We start from the raw sequence: 13,067 nt of genomic DNA on the forward strand, positions 1-13,067 counted from the left end.
GTAATTTGCCCTGCGAACTCTAACTTCTTTGGCCTCCTTGGACTCCCAGCTCTGTCTCCTTATCTCAGGAAGACCTCCAGGGTCTGTCTGAGTTCCCTCTCCCTGCACTGTGACCTGGAAACTTTCTCTAGGCAGTAAGCTAGAGCAATTGTAGGGCTCACTTTGTTTGTTTCCCATCTCTCAGAGATCACTGCCCTTTGTTGTCTGATGTCCAATGCCTTGAGAACCACTGTTTCGTATATTTTGTCCTTTTTCTTTTCTTTTCTTTTCAAGTTGTTCCAGGTAGGAACGTAAGTCTGGTTCTTGTTATTCCACCTTAACTGGTGGAGGAGTCTTTTCCTCTGAGTTTAATTTTCTTCTTGCTGAAGTTCATCCTTCATACATTTTTGGAGCAAAAGTCTGAGATAAGATTCCCTTATCTCTCAATCTGTGTGTATCTGAATATTTCTTTATTTTACACTCATGTCTACATGCTGGTTAGCTGGATGTAGGATTGTTTTTCTGATCACTCTGAGGCTATTATTCCGTTGGCATCTATTGCTGCTGATGAGAAATTGGCTTCAGGCAAATGTCATTCATTTGTGGATAATCTGTTTCCCCTATAGCAGCTTTTCAGATTTATTTCTTTATCTTTATGATTTTTTAATTTCCCTACAACATCTCTAGGGATGACATTTTAAAAACCTACTCAGAACTTAGTGTTTTTCATTTTAGGGGCTAATTTTTCTTCATGTATAGAAAATTCTCCACCATCATTTGTTCAAATGCTGCTTCTTCCTTACTGTCTCCTTCTGGGACTGATTAGATAAGTGTTGGAACTTCTCGTTTTCTCCACCATGACTTTTAATTTATCTTTCATATTTTCCATTCCTCTATAATATTTGGTAATGTTTACTGACTACTTACTATGTGCTATAAGAACTATAACTTGTTGATAGGAACTATAAACTCATTTAATCCTAATGGCAATACCATGAGGTAGGTACTAGTATATCTTTATTTTACCTTTGGAAAAACTGAGACCCAAAGAGGTTTAAAAACACACCTAACGGGCTTCCGTGGTGGTGCAGAGGTTGAGAGTCCACCTGCCGATGCAGGGGACACGGGTTCGTGCCCCGGTCCGGGAGGATCCCACATGCAGCGGAGCAGCTGGGCCCGTGAGCCATGGCCGCTGAGCCTGCGCATCCGGAGCCTGTGCTCCGCAATGGGAGAGGCCACAGCAGTGAGAGGCCCGCGTACCGCAAAAAAACAAAACAAAACAAAAAACAACACACACACACCTAAGGCCTTATAGCTAGTAAGTAATAGAGTTGAAATTTAATCCTGGGTGTGTGGCTTCAGAGCCCATGCTCTCCGCTAATATTCTATACTAGCTGCCATAATTTCATCTTTTTGTGTTGCTTTATGTGCTGCAATCTGGGTGATGTCTTCAGACCAATTTGAGTTTATTAATTCTCACTCCAGCCTATGTCTAGTCTACTTTTCAAAACATCCAATGAGATTTTGATAGTTTATTTCTACTATCTAGTCTACTTCTCAAAACATCAAATGAGTTTCTGATAGTTTATTTCTACTATGTCTATTTGGTTCTGTTTTTCATAAGCCATATGCCTTCTATTCCTCATTCTATCTCTTTAAACATACTTCTATTAAAGTCTTTAAGATTATTCTGTTACCCTAATTTTTGGCTTGTGCACCATTCAGATCTCCCTTCATTAAAAAACTTGCCATCCGGCCACAAGGGGTGCAGTTAGCTGACAACCTAGGGATGTTAGTACCTTCAGGATCTGCCTTGGCTTTTGAGTTGAGGCCATGCTCTTCCTTGACAGTCTCCAAGCAATGACTGGTTACGAACGGGGTACTAGAGTCTCGCCATTTTTGCCCAACGTGGGACTTCTCTAATGGGCAGTATTTGCTCTGTAATTCCCCTTCGGGTTAGCTAAGACTTGGTCAGATCTGCATCACGTCCAAGGCTCTCACTGCCCAATCTTGCTTCCTCCTGTCTTATCCTTCACAAGCATTACCCCTCAATACATCCCTTGCACTCCTAACTCCATCCCTGCATTTATTTTCTGGAGGACCCAACTAATACAACATGTGAATTATCCAAGTTGTTTCATCTTCTGACTTTATCTCCTAGGAGTCTTTCTCTTCTCATTCTTTGTAATATTTTACTAGTGAGAGTTGTTTCTAGAGAAGCCCCGTGGGCCCTAAACTGCAGAGGAGTGCCATGGGTAGTTTCACAAGAAGCTCCATTCGCTTAACCTGTTCCATGACAAATTTTCTTTCAGTTTCTTGGCTAAGGTTTCCCCCAAACACCACCACCACCACCATTGCATTTTTATTACAAACTTAACCCTCATACCCACATTATTACAAACTGTGATTACAATGATGCTCAGGTGACTCTTTTCTACCTATAGCTTTTGATCTCAGCTATATATTTAAAAAGACATTTGTTATATTTTATCCACCATATCTATTTATTTACAGTGGGATACGAAAGGGGCTTCTTCTTCACCATAGTATCCCATACTTACCGAAAGGAAATCCCAAAACACACATTAAGTATATGATGTAGTCTGTTAATTGAATATAACTGGTTTTCCATATAACTGGTTTCTCTGGTCATCCTATCTATCTTTTTAACTTTTAATTTTGAAATAATTATAGATTCTCAGGAAGTTGCAGAGAAGTTACATATGCTCTTCATAGTTGCCCCCAATCAGGAAACTGCATTTTAAACAAGTAATCAGATGGCTCAGATGATGCTGTCAGTTCCACACCTAACCAATGATGCTCAGAGTTGGTATATAAACACCCCAGCTCCCTCAGCTCTCACATGGGTTATTTCTGAAGCATGTGTTTGGTACCATTTCCTAGAGATTCCCTGATGGATGAAGCTTTGATAACCAACTGTGGTAGCTGGGTTTTTTTTGTTTTTTGTTTTTGTTTTTGTTTGTTTTTTGGCTGCATTGCGTCTTTGTTGCTGCGCGTGGGCTTTCTCTAATTGCGGCTAGCGGGGGCTACTCTTCGTTGCAGCGGGCGGGCTTCTCATTGCGGTGGCTTCTCTTCTTGCGGAACACAGGCTCTAGGTGCATGGGCTTCTGTAGCTGCAGCACGTGGGCTCAGTAGTTGTGGCGCACGGGCTTAGTTGCTCCGTGGCATGTGGATCTCCCCGGACCAGGGCTCGAACACATGTCCCCTGCATTGGCAGGCTGATTCTTAACCACTGCGCCACCAGGGAAGTCCCGGTAGCTGGCTTAATAGTACACTCTCCCTGGTTGTCTTCCTTTCCTTCATCACCTTCCACTTCTCTCCCAAAGTAACTGACACTTCTCAAATAAACGAAGTGAATTCAAATCCTTGTCAAATCTGGACAGGTTGTACCAGAAGTGGTGTTAGGAAGCAGGTCCTTACGATGGAATTCTAGAGTTGGGTCACTTGCCAGTCAATGACAGAAAGACCCCGTTGTTGACAGTCCTTGACATGTCATAGAAGCTCTGTTATAAGGACACTTGTGGTGAATGGGGGTTAGGATACAAGTGTAAGGGGATGTGATGGTTTATACAGCCTCTCTAACATCTGAGAGATACAGAGGCAATGGTACTTAAAAGAACTTGTGGTGTTTATTTGTTGTTGTTAAGTACCATTAATGTGGTGAATGAAGAAAATGATACAATGTAACTAACTAGCCAACTACCAATCTAGGTCATGGCATGAAAAGCAAACTTCTATGACAGCATTTAAAAATCTCCTAATCTTCTGCAGCTGGAGGGAAGAAAGGGCTGACAACCAGGTCCAGGACCCAACGATTAGAGTGGCAGAAGTGTCCCACTCACCTTTGTTGGAGGGTAAGAGGCTCCCCCTCCTTGCCTGGAGAACAGGCAGAGGCCTCACCTAAGGCAGATACCTTGTGAGAGGACACTTGCTCTCTTCAAGGCCTGCTACTACGTTCTCTTGTGACTTCTAGACTAATCCCTAAGGTCAAGTCCCAGCATGGCACCCCTGAGGAGGTAATATCTCTGCTTAGAGAAATTGGATTTTTACAAAAGGAACCGCAGGATCTGACTAATAAGTAGCAAGAGAAATCTAGAGAACATACCTGGGAATGGATATTGAGGGTGTTGAGTGAGGAGAGGAATGGAACATGGGGCTGGATTAGAGAAGTTTGTTGAGATGGAGGTACTTTCCTGGGTCTCTCGGTTTATCATTCCGGCAAGGGTACCTGAAGCTGGGATGACTCCTTGAAACTTGGAGGAAAAAAAAGCAAGATCAGGGTTCAGTCAGGAGACAGAATCCACAATACTAATTTAAATAGAATCTAATGTAAAGTATTAAGTAGGTATCAACGATATTAACTAGGTAACTGAAAAGGTAAAAAGAGTGATCGCTAAGTTATCACAAAGGCAGCAATTACAGGAGCAGATGCCATACCCAGGGCTGGTGAAATAAGGTAAGAGGGTGGAATTACCAAAATTGAAAAACTTAGAGGAGGGATTCCAAGAAACTAAAACTCCGATCTCTGAGGAGGGGCACCAAAGTGTTGGAAACTGGTGCTGCAGAGTACTGGGAAAACTGCAAAAGGGATTCAGCTGCCATGAAGGGAAGTCACTGCTGTGCCAGGGTGGAGAAGCTTCACTAGGGTGATTCTCGTGGGAACAGGAAGCCGACAGGAAGCCAATAGGAAGAAGCAAGTCCCTCCTTCGTGCTTTAGCCTTATCAACTCCCTTCTGCACTCCTTATTGGCAGGACATGATGGGGAGCAACTGGAGATGCTGAAATATGATTTTCTGAGTCCTGGCTCCAGCACTAAACAACAGGGTAGAGCGCTTAGGCAATAGCTTAACAACTGACAGAAAGAATAGCTACAAACAATGTTGTAGCAACACATGAACTGCCAGGACTGGAGGAAGCACTCAAAAGGTTCAGAGAAGTCGACTCTCTAGAAGAAAAGTATTACCTAAAACCAGAGGACCCCCCAGCTGAGATGTTCTCAGCAAGCTCCTTTCACTGGAGCAATAAGAAATGAGTGTGTGAAGGCATCATGGACCAGCCCAGTGGTGGCTGTCCTTTCTAAGCTAAGAGGATAGTAGGGGAGGCTGCTCTGCGCATGGACCCCCTCGTGTCTGTTAATGGTGTGACAGTGGGATTCCAGAACTGCAGAGGCCAGGCGGCAGCACTTAACCATCAGAGGCAAGGTGGATGGAAAGTCTACCAAAGGACCTTTACCTACGGATCCGAAGCTTCGCTAATAAACCTTGGAGTTCTGATCTTTGTTCAAAATGAGAAGTGGCCCGAGTAAAGGACACTTCTGGGCAGTGGTGGTGGTTTGGTTGATTAATCAGGAACCTGCAAAGGGCAAGACTGAGAACTTGGAGTTAAGGAAATCTGGAGAAGAAACTTGTGGATTGACCTCTGAGGGTAGGTACAAAGTGTGTGGATCTCGGTCTCATTTCAATGTCTACCAGACAGTGCTCACTGCAGAGGAGGCACTGAACAGCCAGTTAGATAGCATGATTCATCCTGTGGAAATGAGCCATCCTCTCATCTCAGAGCATGCGCAATGGGCCAGTGGACCAAGCAGCCATGGCGGCAAGGATGGAAGCCATGCATGGCCCAACCGCATAGGCTCCCCTCACTAAAGGTGATCTAGGTATTACTACTACTCAGAGTCCAGTCTGTAAGAGCGAAGACTGATGCCAAGCTCTTGATACGGTACCACCCCTGAAGGAGAGCACCGAACCACAGGGTGACAGGTTGATTACAAAGAACCCAACCATTCCAGAGGGGCCATGATTCTTCTATGACTTCATGGGATTGATACAGGTTTGTCTTCTCAATTCATAATGTCTTGGCTAGCACTACTATCTGAAGGCTTTCAGAGTGTCTAATTTCTCATCATGGGATTCCCCCAATAATACAACCATGGAGGAAGTGGGCATGACCATATTATCCACCGGTCCTCCTATATGACATATCAACCAGAAGCTGCCATCCTGAGAAAATCTTGGAATAATCACTTGAAGGTATAACTAAGGCATCAGCTAGAAGGTAAGGTCGAGGTGCTGTCCTTAAGATATACTTATATACCTTCAGCCAATAGCCATTATATATATATACAAGCTGTATTCATGATCAGTAGACTATACAGCTCTGGGAACCATGGAAGTGGCCCTTCTTGCCATTAATCCCAGTGTCCCACTTGGTAAATTTATGCTTCCTCTCCCCAAATCCTTAGGCTCTGTTAGACTAGAGATCCTAGTTCCCAGAGGGTAAGGGGAGAACACTGCTACCAGAGGACACAGTAATGGTTTTACTAAATCTAAAATTATATGTGCCTCCTGGCAACTTTGAGCTTCTCGTGCCAGGAGACCAGCAGGCATAGAAAGGGGTTACAGAACTGGCAAGGGTAAGTGATCCCGGCTGGCCCAGGTGAGGGGCATCTAGAATGGGTGGTAGAGAAGGAAGATGGTGCACATCACTTAGTCTCAGGACCAACTACAGCAGTGGCATTTTGGCTTGTTCCACTAACCCTACTATTGTCTTCCTTTTTAAAATATAGTGACAGGCCACCACCTTGAAGAAGCAGTGGAAGGACATGAAACTCAATGTGGGGTGCAAGTTGATCAGAGCAGGTACAAGGGAGGACTGAAACAGATACTGTCATTGCCCTGCCCTTATCCTTCAAACCCATCAGTGTGCCCCCAAGACTTCCAGCTGCCAGCACCTGCATCATGGCTGAGGGATCTTTTCCCCAGGACTGCAGGAAGCTGACTGCATACATCACAGGTCACAAGTGCCAGGGAGCAGCCTCAACACTCAGAGGTGATGTATAAATGCCCATTCCCTTGTCCTTTGGCTGGGATCCTTCTGAGGCATGTGTTTTATCCCACTTCCTAGGGCTTCCCTATGGGAGAAATCTTCACTTGCCCTCTGTGCTAGCTGGCTTAATAGTGCAGCCTTAGGGGGCTGCCTCCCCCTTCCCTGTATCACTTTCCCACTTCTCTGCCGTGTTGCTTATACCTCCCAAATACGCTATTTTCTCCAGGTCATCTCCTGGAAGGACCTATGCTAAAGACACATGTGGTTCAAAAGGAGCAATGATTTAGAGAGTGAACTCATTTCTATTTTTTTTTTTTTTTTTTTTTTTTGCGGTACATGGGCCTCTCACTGTTGTGGCCTCTCCTGGACGCGCAGGCTCAGCGGCCATGGCTCACGGGCCCAGCTGCTCCATGGCATGTGTGATCCTCCCGGACCGGGGCACGAACCCGTGTCCCCTGCATCGGCAGGCGGACTCTCAACCACTGCGCCATCAGGGAAGCCCTCATTTCTATTTTTAAAAAATCCCTCTCCCTCTCCCTCTGTGTGTTCCTCTCCTTCTCCCCCTCCTCCCCCTCACTTCTCCCCCCTCCCCTTCCCTCCTCCCCTTCCCTTCTCCCCTCCTCCCCCCCTTCCCTCCTCCCCCTCCCTTCTCCCCTCCTCCCCCCCTTCCCTCCTCCCCCTCCCTTCTCCCCTCCTCCCCCCCTTCCCTCCTTCCCCTCCCTTCTTCCCTCCTCCCCTGTGTGTGTGACACGCGCGCACAAGCATGGATAATACGTGAAAAGGGCCTATAAGGATATAAACCAAGTATTAACACTAGTTCTTTCTGGGTGGTGCAATCATGAATATTTCAAAGTTCCTTTTAATTTGTCTCTGTGTTTCGTTTTTCTGCAGCGACCACTATGTATTAGCCGCTATATTTAATTGGCAATTAGGAGATTACTAATGAGTTCAGTGGAGTGAGTGGTGGGGAGCAGGGCCAGGCTGCTGTGGTTGATGAATGGCAGGGGAGGGTTTGTAGACGATTCTTTCAAGAGGCTGGGCTAGAGAAAGACAATGAGGTGGTCGCTGAAGTGGGGGGATGTGGAGGGAGGGCTGTTTTAGGAGAAACTCGAGCCTGTTTATAGGCTGAGGGCAAGTAGCCAATGCCAAGGAAGGAAACAAAAATACAGAGTGGAGAGGAGGAGAACTCGAGAAGTCAGGTGGCAGAGGAGGCCTGAGAGGATTAGACCCAGACCCAGGTGGAGGAATTCGTTTTGAACAGAAGTCAAACCAGAGCAAGGGAGGTGAGGAGGGATGAAGTCATAAATGCGCTGACTTCATCCATTTGTTTACTTTACACTCAGCGTCATTTCACAAAGGATTGACAGGTTGAAGGGGAGTGGCCATTGAGAAGTCCCCTTGGAGGGACTTTCTTCCTGGTGTGGGACACAAGGTCCCCCACTGAGAAAGAAGCAGGGGTGTGTCTGTGGGGCTTGAGGAGACAGGCAAAGGTTTGGCATGATGGGGAAGGGACAGAGGAAGGGGGGCTATGGATGGTTTATAAAGACCATTGGATGGAGCCAAGGGCCCAGATTTGGCCCAGCGCCAAGGTCCACAACTGTGGAATCTTCTCCAGCAGCTGGGGGTGGAGAAGCCCGTGCCTCTTACTTGCTTTGGCTTTAGGCAAGTCACGTCACTCCTCTGAGCTGCGGTTTCCTCATCTGCAAAGGGGGAGAAAAATGACAAGTCTGGAGGGCTGCTGTGTGGATTAAATAAAGCCACGGACACCAAGCACCTAGTGCAGTATCTGGCGCACAGGAGTGGCTCAATCCATGTTCATTCTCTTGCCCCTCCCCCTTGGACGGGACTGAATCAATGTTACCTGGACAGAAGGAGGCATGGGGGTTGGTACCTCATATTGATGGCTGCTGTTAGACACAACTTTAAATACAGGTGACTCTCGACATTCATGTAGTTATGTTTTACTCAGTTGCTGCAGGGACTGAAATAGGGAATATTGAATCATTGCCCCTTGAGGAAATACAGCATTAGGTTCCTGCGAGCCTCTGGTCACATTTTCGTCAACCGATCAATACATAACCTTGTTTTATGTGTGTTTCGGTTTAAAGACGCCTTATTTAATATATGTTGTTGATTCATTAACGTTGAACTCATGGCCAACAGCACGATAACTCACGCCTGAATGAAGCTTATCAAACACACGTACTTTCTCCCCAATGCCCATCACAGCCTTTGTGCACTTGGGAACACTAGACAGCCCTTCAGTGCCGCGCTTGGGACTTTTTTTTTTTTTTTGCGGTACACGGGCCTCTCACTGTTGTGGCCTCTCCCATTGCGGAGCACAGGCTCCGGACGCGCAGGCTCAGCGGCCATGGCCCACGGGCCCAGCCGCTCCATGGCATGTGGGATCCTCCCAGACCGGGGCACGAACCCGTGTCCCCTGCATCGGCAGGCGGACTCTCAACCACTGTGCCACCAGGGAAGCCCTTGGGACTTATTTTAAGACAGAAAAATCAACAAAAAGCCCCAAAGTGAGAAAAACGTGGCATGGAATAGACCACAAAAAGTTGACAATGAGAGCTGAAAGAAGAAGGCAGAACGTCCCCTGGTTCCACCTCTCCTGGGAACATGCGTGTTGGGCAATCTAAATTTTTGCCACCCTGGGCCTGTGTATGTCCACAGGTGACAGTGAAAACACCTCAAGTATTGATTGGGGGTTCCAAGTAAATTTGAGGGGTGGGCAAACTTGCAAATACGGAGTCCATGAATAATGAGAATCAAATGTGTCTTTCTTTTTTCTTTTTTTTTAATTGAAGTATAGTTGATTTACAATGTTATGCCAGTCTCTGCTGTACAGCAAATATTTTTTCTGATTATAAAATTAAATAATAAACAGAACTATAAAGTGTCATAATTAAAGTCCTCCCCCTACCCTAGCCCACAGATAAACACGGTTAGGATTGCTGTAGTGTTCTACAGATTTTTGCTATGCACAATAATGCCTGTGAGCATGGGTAGGACTGCGTGTGTCCATGTCTGTGTATCTGTGTGTATTTGGGTCTCCCTTTTTCTTTTCACTCAACAACATCTCTTGGATAGCTGTGAAAAAAACTTTTTTTAAACTCCTGAGGTTTTTTTTAGAGATGAATAGAAGTGGGTGGCATACACTGCAGTCAGGATCAGGAAGTCTTGGTTCAGACCCCTCAACCACATCAGGTTGGGGACACAGATCCAGAAAGGTCAATGACTTGCCAAACTTAAGTATAACCAGTAGTCTGCGGGAGTGTAGTGTTCAGCATCTTAATGGAGATGGGGTAAGTTTAGAAGAACAACAGCTAGAAGGGTGAAAAGACTAAACGCTGGAAAGTATTGTGAAGGGCCCAAGAGACTGTGACTTTCAGCCAGAGAAAACCGTGCTGTTGGGCTTCCCTGGTGGCGCAGTGGTTGAGAGTCCGCCTGCCGATGCAGGGGACACAGGTTCGTGCCCCGGTCCGGGAAGATCCCACATGCCACGGAGCAGCTGGGCCCGTGAGCCATGGCCGCTGAGCCTGCGCTCCGGAGCCTGTGCTCCGCAATGGGAGAGGCCACAGCAGTGAGAGGCCCGCGTACTGCAAAAACAAAAAAAACAAAACAATGCTCTTTACACTTCAGAAGATATTGGTGCTGGATATTAAGAGCAACTTAGCTACTGAAAGGATTTAGACAATAGCATAAAATAGTACCAAAGCCTCTTCTAAAAACAGCTGTAGAGTAGCATGGGGTAGACTAAGCTGCTGCAACAGAGCCCGAAAATACAATGGCTTCTAGAAAATGGAAGTTTATTTCTCATTCTCTAGTCCACGTTGGTGGGTGGCTCCACTCCATGCAGTCATTCAGGAACCCAGGTTCCTTCCTTATCTTTGTTCTGTCAGCCTCTTTGAAGCATTACTGAAGCTGGGTTCCTTACACATCTGTGTTTCAACTCGAGGCAAGAGGAAATGGAGCACGGAAGAGCAAAAGACTTAGGACTATTTCTATTTACTTTTTATTGGAAAGGATTTAGTCACAAAGCCACACTGAACTGCAAGAGCAGCTGGAAAATGCAGTGTCTGGTGGACTAGCCAGTTCTCCAGGTATTATATTGTTATAGAAGAGGAGGGTGGATTACATGTTGAATTAAATGAAACCCACTGTTTCATCCATCATCAAGCCTTTTTTCATTTCATTTCAAAGGCTGCAATAATTTAGACCCTGCCTTCTTTACAAAAAAAAAATTGGACGTGCATATCAGTGCATCATTTGGGATTCTTATGTTTGCCAAGAGACAGCACACTGCTATTAAACCTGCTTAAGCAATAAGATGGACCATCTCATATATCCAAAAGTCTAGGCTCTGCATCAGTGCACTAGCTCCTCTTTCCCAGGATTCTCCCCACCTCTGTCACGTGTTGGCTGCATCCTCAGACTGGGAGCAATTCCAAGTATCACCACCAAACACATCCACATCCAGCCAAGGGGGCAGACTGTTTTTGAAAGGGAAGAGACCCTTTGCAAAAGCCACCTCCCTGCCACAGGCTTCCCCTCTGGTTTTTCAGGCCAGACTTGCATCACAGGTCTAAACGCAAATCATCACTGGTTCTATTTGTAGTTTTTTAAGGAAACTCCATACTGTTCTCCATAGTGGCTGAACCAATTCACATTCCCACCAGCAGTGCAGGAGTGTTCCCTTTTCTCCACACCCTCTCCAGCATTTATTGTTTCTAGATTTTTTGATGATGGCCATTCTGACTGGTGTGAGATGATATCTCATTGTAGTTTTGATTTCCATTTCTCTAATGATTGATGATGTTGAGCATTCTTTCATGTGTTTGTTGGCAGTCTGTCTATCTTCTTTGGAGAAATGTCTATTTAGGTCTTCTGCCCATTTTTGGATTGGGTTGTTTGTTTTCTTGTTATTGAGCTGCATGAGCTGCTTGTAAATTTACTACCATATGACCCAGCAATCCCACTACTGGGCATATACCCTGAGAAAACCGTAATTCAAAAAAAGTCATGTACCAAAATGTTCATTGCAGCTCTATTTACAATAGCCCGGAGATGGAAACAACCTAAGTGCCCATCATCGGACGAATGGATAAAGAAGATGTGGCACATATATACAATGGAATATTACTCAGCCATAAAAAGAAACGAAATTGAGCTATTTGTAATGAGGTGGATAGACCTAGAGTCTGTCATACAGAGAGAAGTAAGTCAGAAAGAGAAAGACAAATACCGTATGCTAACACATATATATGGAATTTAAGAAAAAAAATGTCATGAAGAACCTAGGGGTAAGACAGGAATAAAGACACAGACCTACTGGAGAACGGACTTGAGGATATGGGGAGGGGGAAGGGTGAGCCGTGACAAAGCAAGAGAGAGACATGGACATATATACACTACCAAACGTAAGGTAGATAGCTAGCGGGAAGCAGCCGCATAGCACACGGAGATCAGCTAGGTGCTCTGTGACCGCCTGGAGGGGTAGGATAGGGAGGGTGGGAGGGAGGGAGACGCAAGAGGGAAGAGATATGGGAACATATGTATATGTATAACTGATTCACTTTGTTATAAAGCAGAAACTAACACACCATTGTAAAGCAATTATACCCCAATAAAGATGTTAAAAAAAAAAGATTTAAAGAAAAATGATTAACTCATGCTAATTAATGGTCTCTTAGGATACAAATCTATTACAATTTACCCAATTTCAAAAAAAAAAAAAATCATCACTGGTAAGAGGAATGCAACCACCATGACAGACTTGGACCAAACGGGATTTACCGCTAGAGCTGGGCTGAGGTCAGCCATTCCTTCGTCACGTGGGGAAGGGGGCCACCTGAACAAAATCAAGGCTCTGACTGCAAGGAAAAGTCAATGAACGGTTGCTGCATGAGCTACCAACTTGTTTCTGGCAATGATGGAGACATGGAACCAGACGATGATGTGATGGAGGACACATAAACAGCAGAGGCGTAAACCTCAAGCTTTTTCTTAAATTGTGCCTTAATAAAGTTTAACTCCAGTGAAGATATTGCTGGAGGAGCCAGAAACCTGGGGGAGCCACCCTCATGCCTCCTTCCTTCTCACCCCGTATTCAATCCATTACAAAATTTCGTAGTGTCTATATTTTCAGTGCCCTGGTTTTCTCTCCTTATGCACTCTCATGGCCCCAGTTCAGGTCTCATCTCCCGCAGGCACTATGACAATGGTAATCTACT

Source organism: Aethalodelphis obliquidens, unplaced genomic scaffold (assembly GCF_003676395.1).
Source record: "Aethalodelphis obliquidens isolate GAN/ISIS:26980383/991018 unplaced genomic scaffold, ASM367639v1 scaffold9, whole genome shotgun sequence".
Lineage (NCBI taxonomy): Eukaryota > Metazoa > Chordata > Mammalia > Artiodactyla > Delphinidae > Aethalodelphis > Aethalodelphis obliquidens.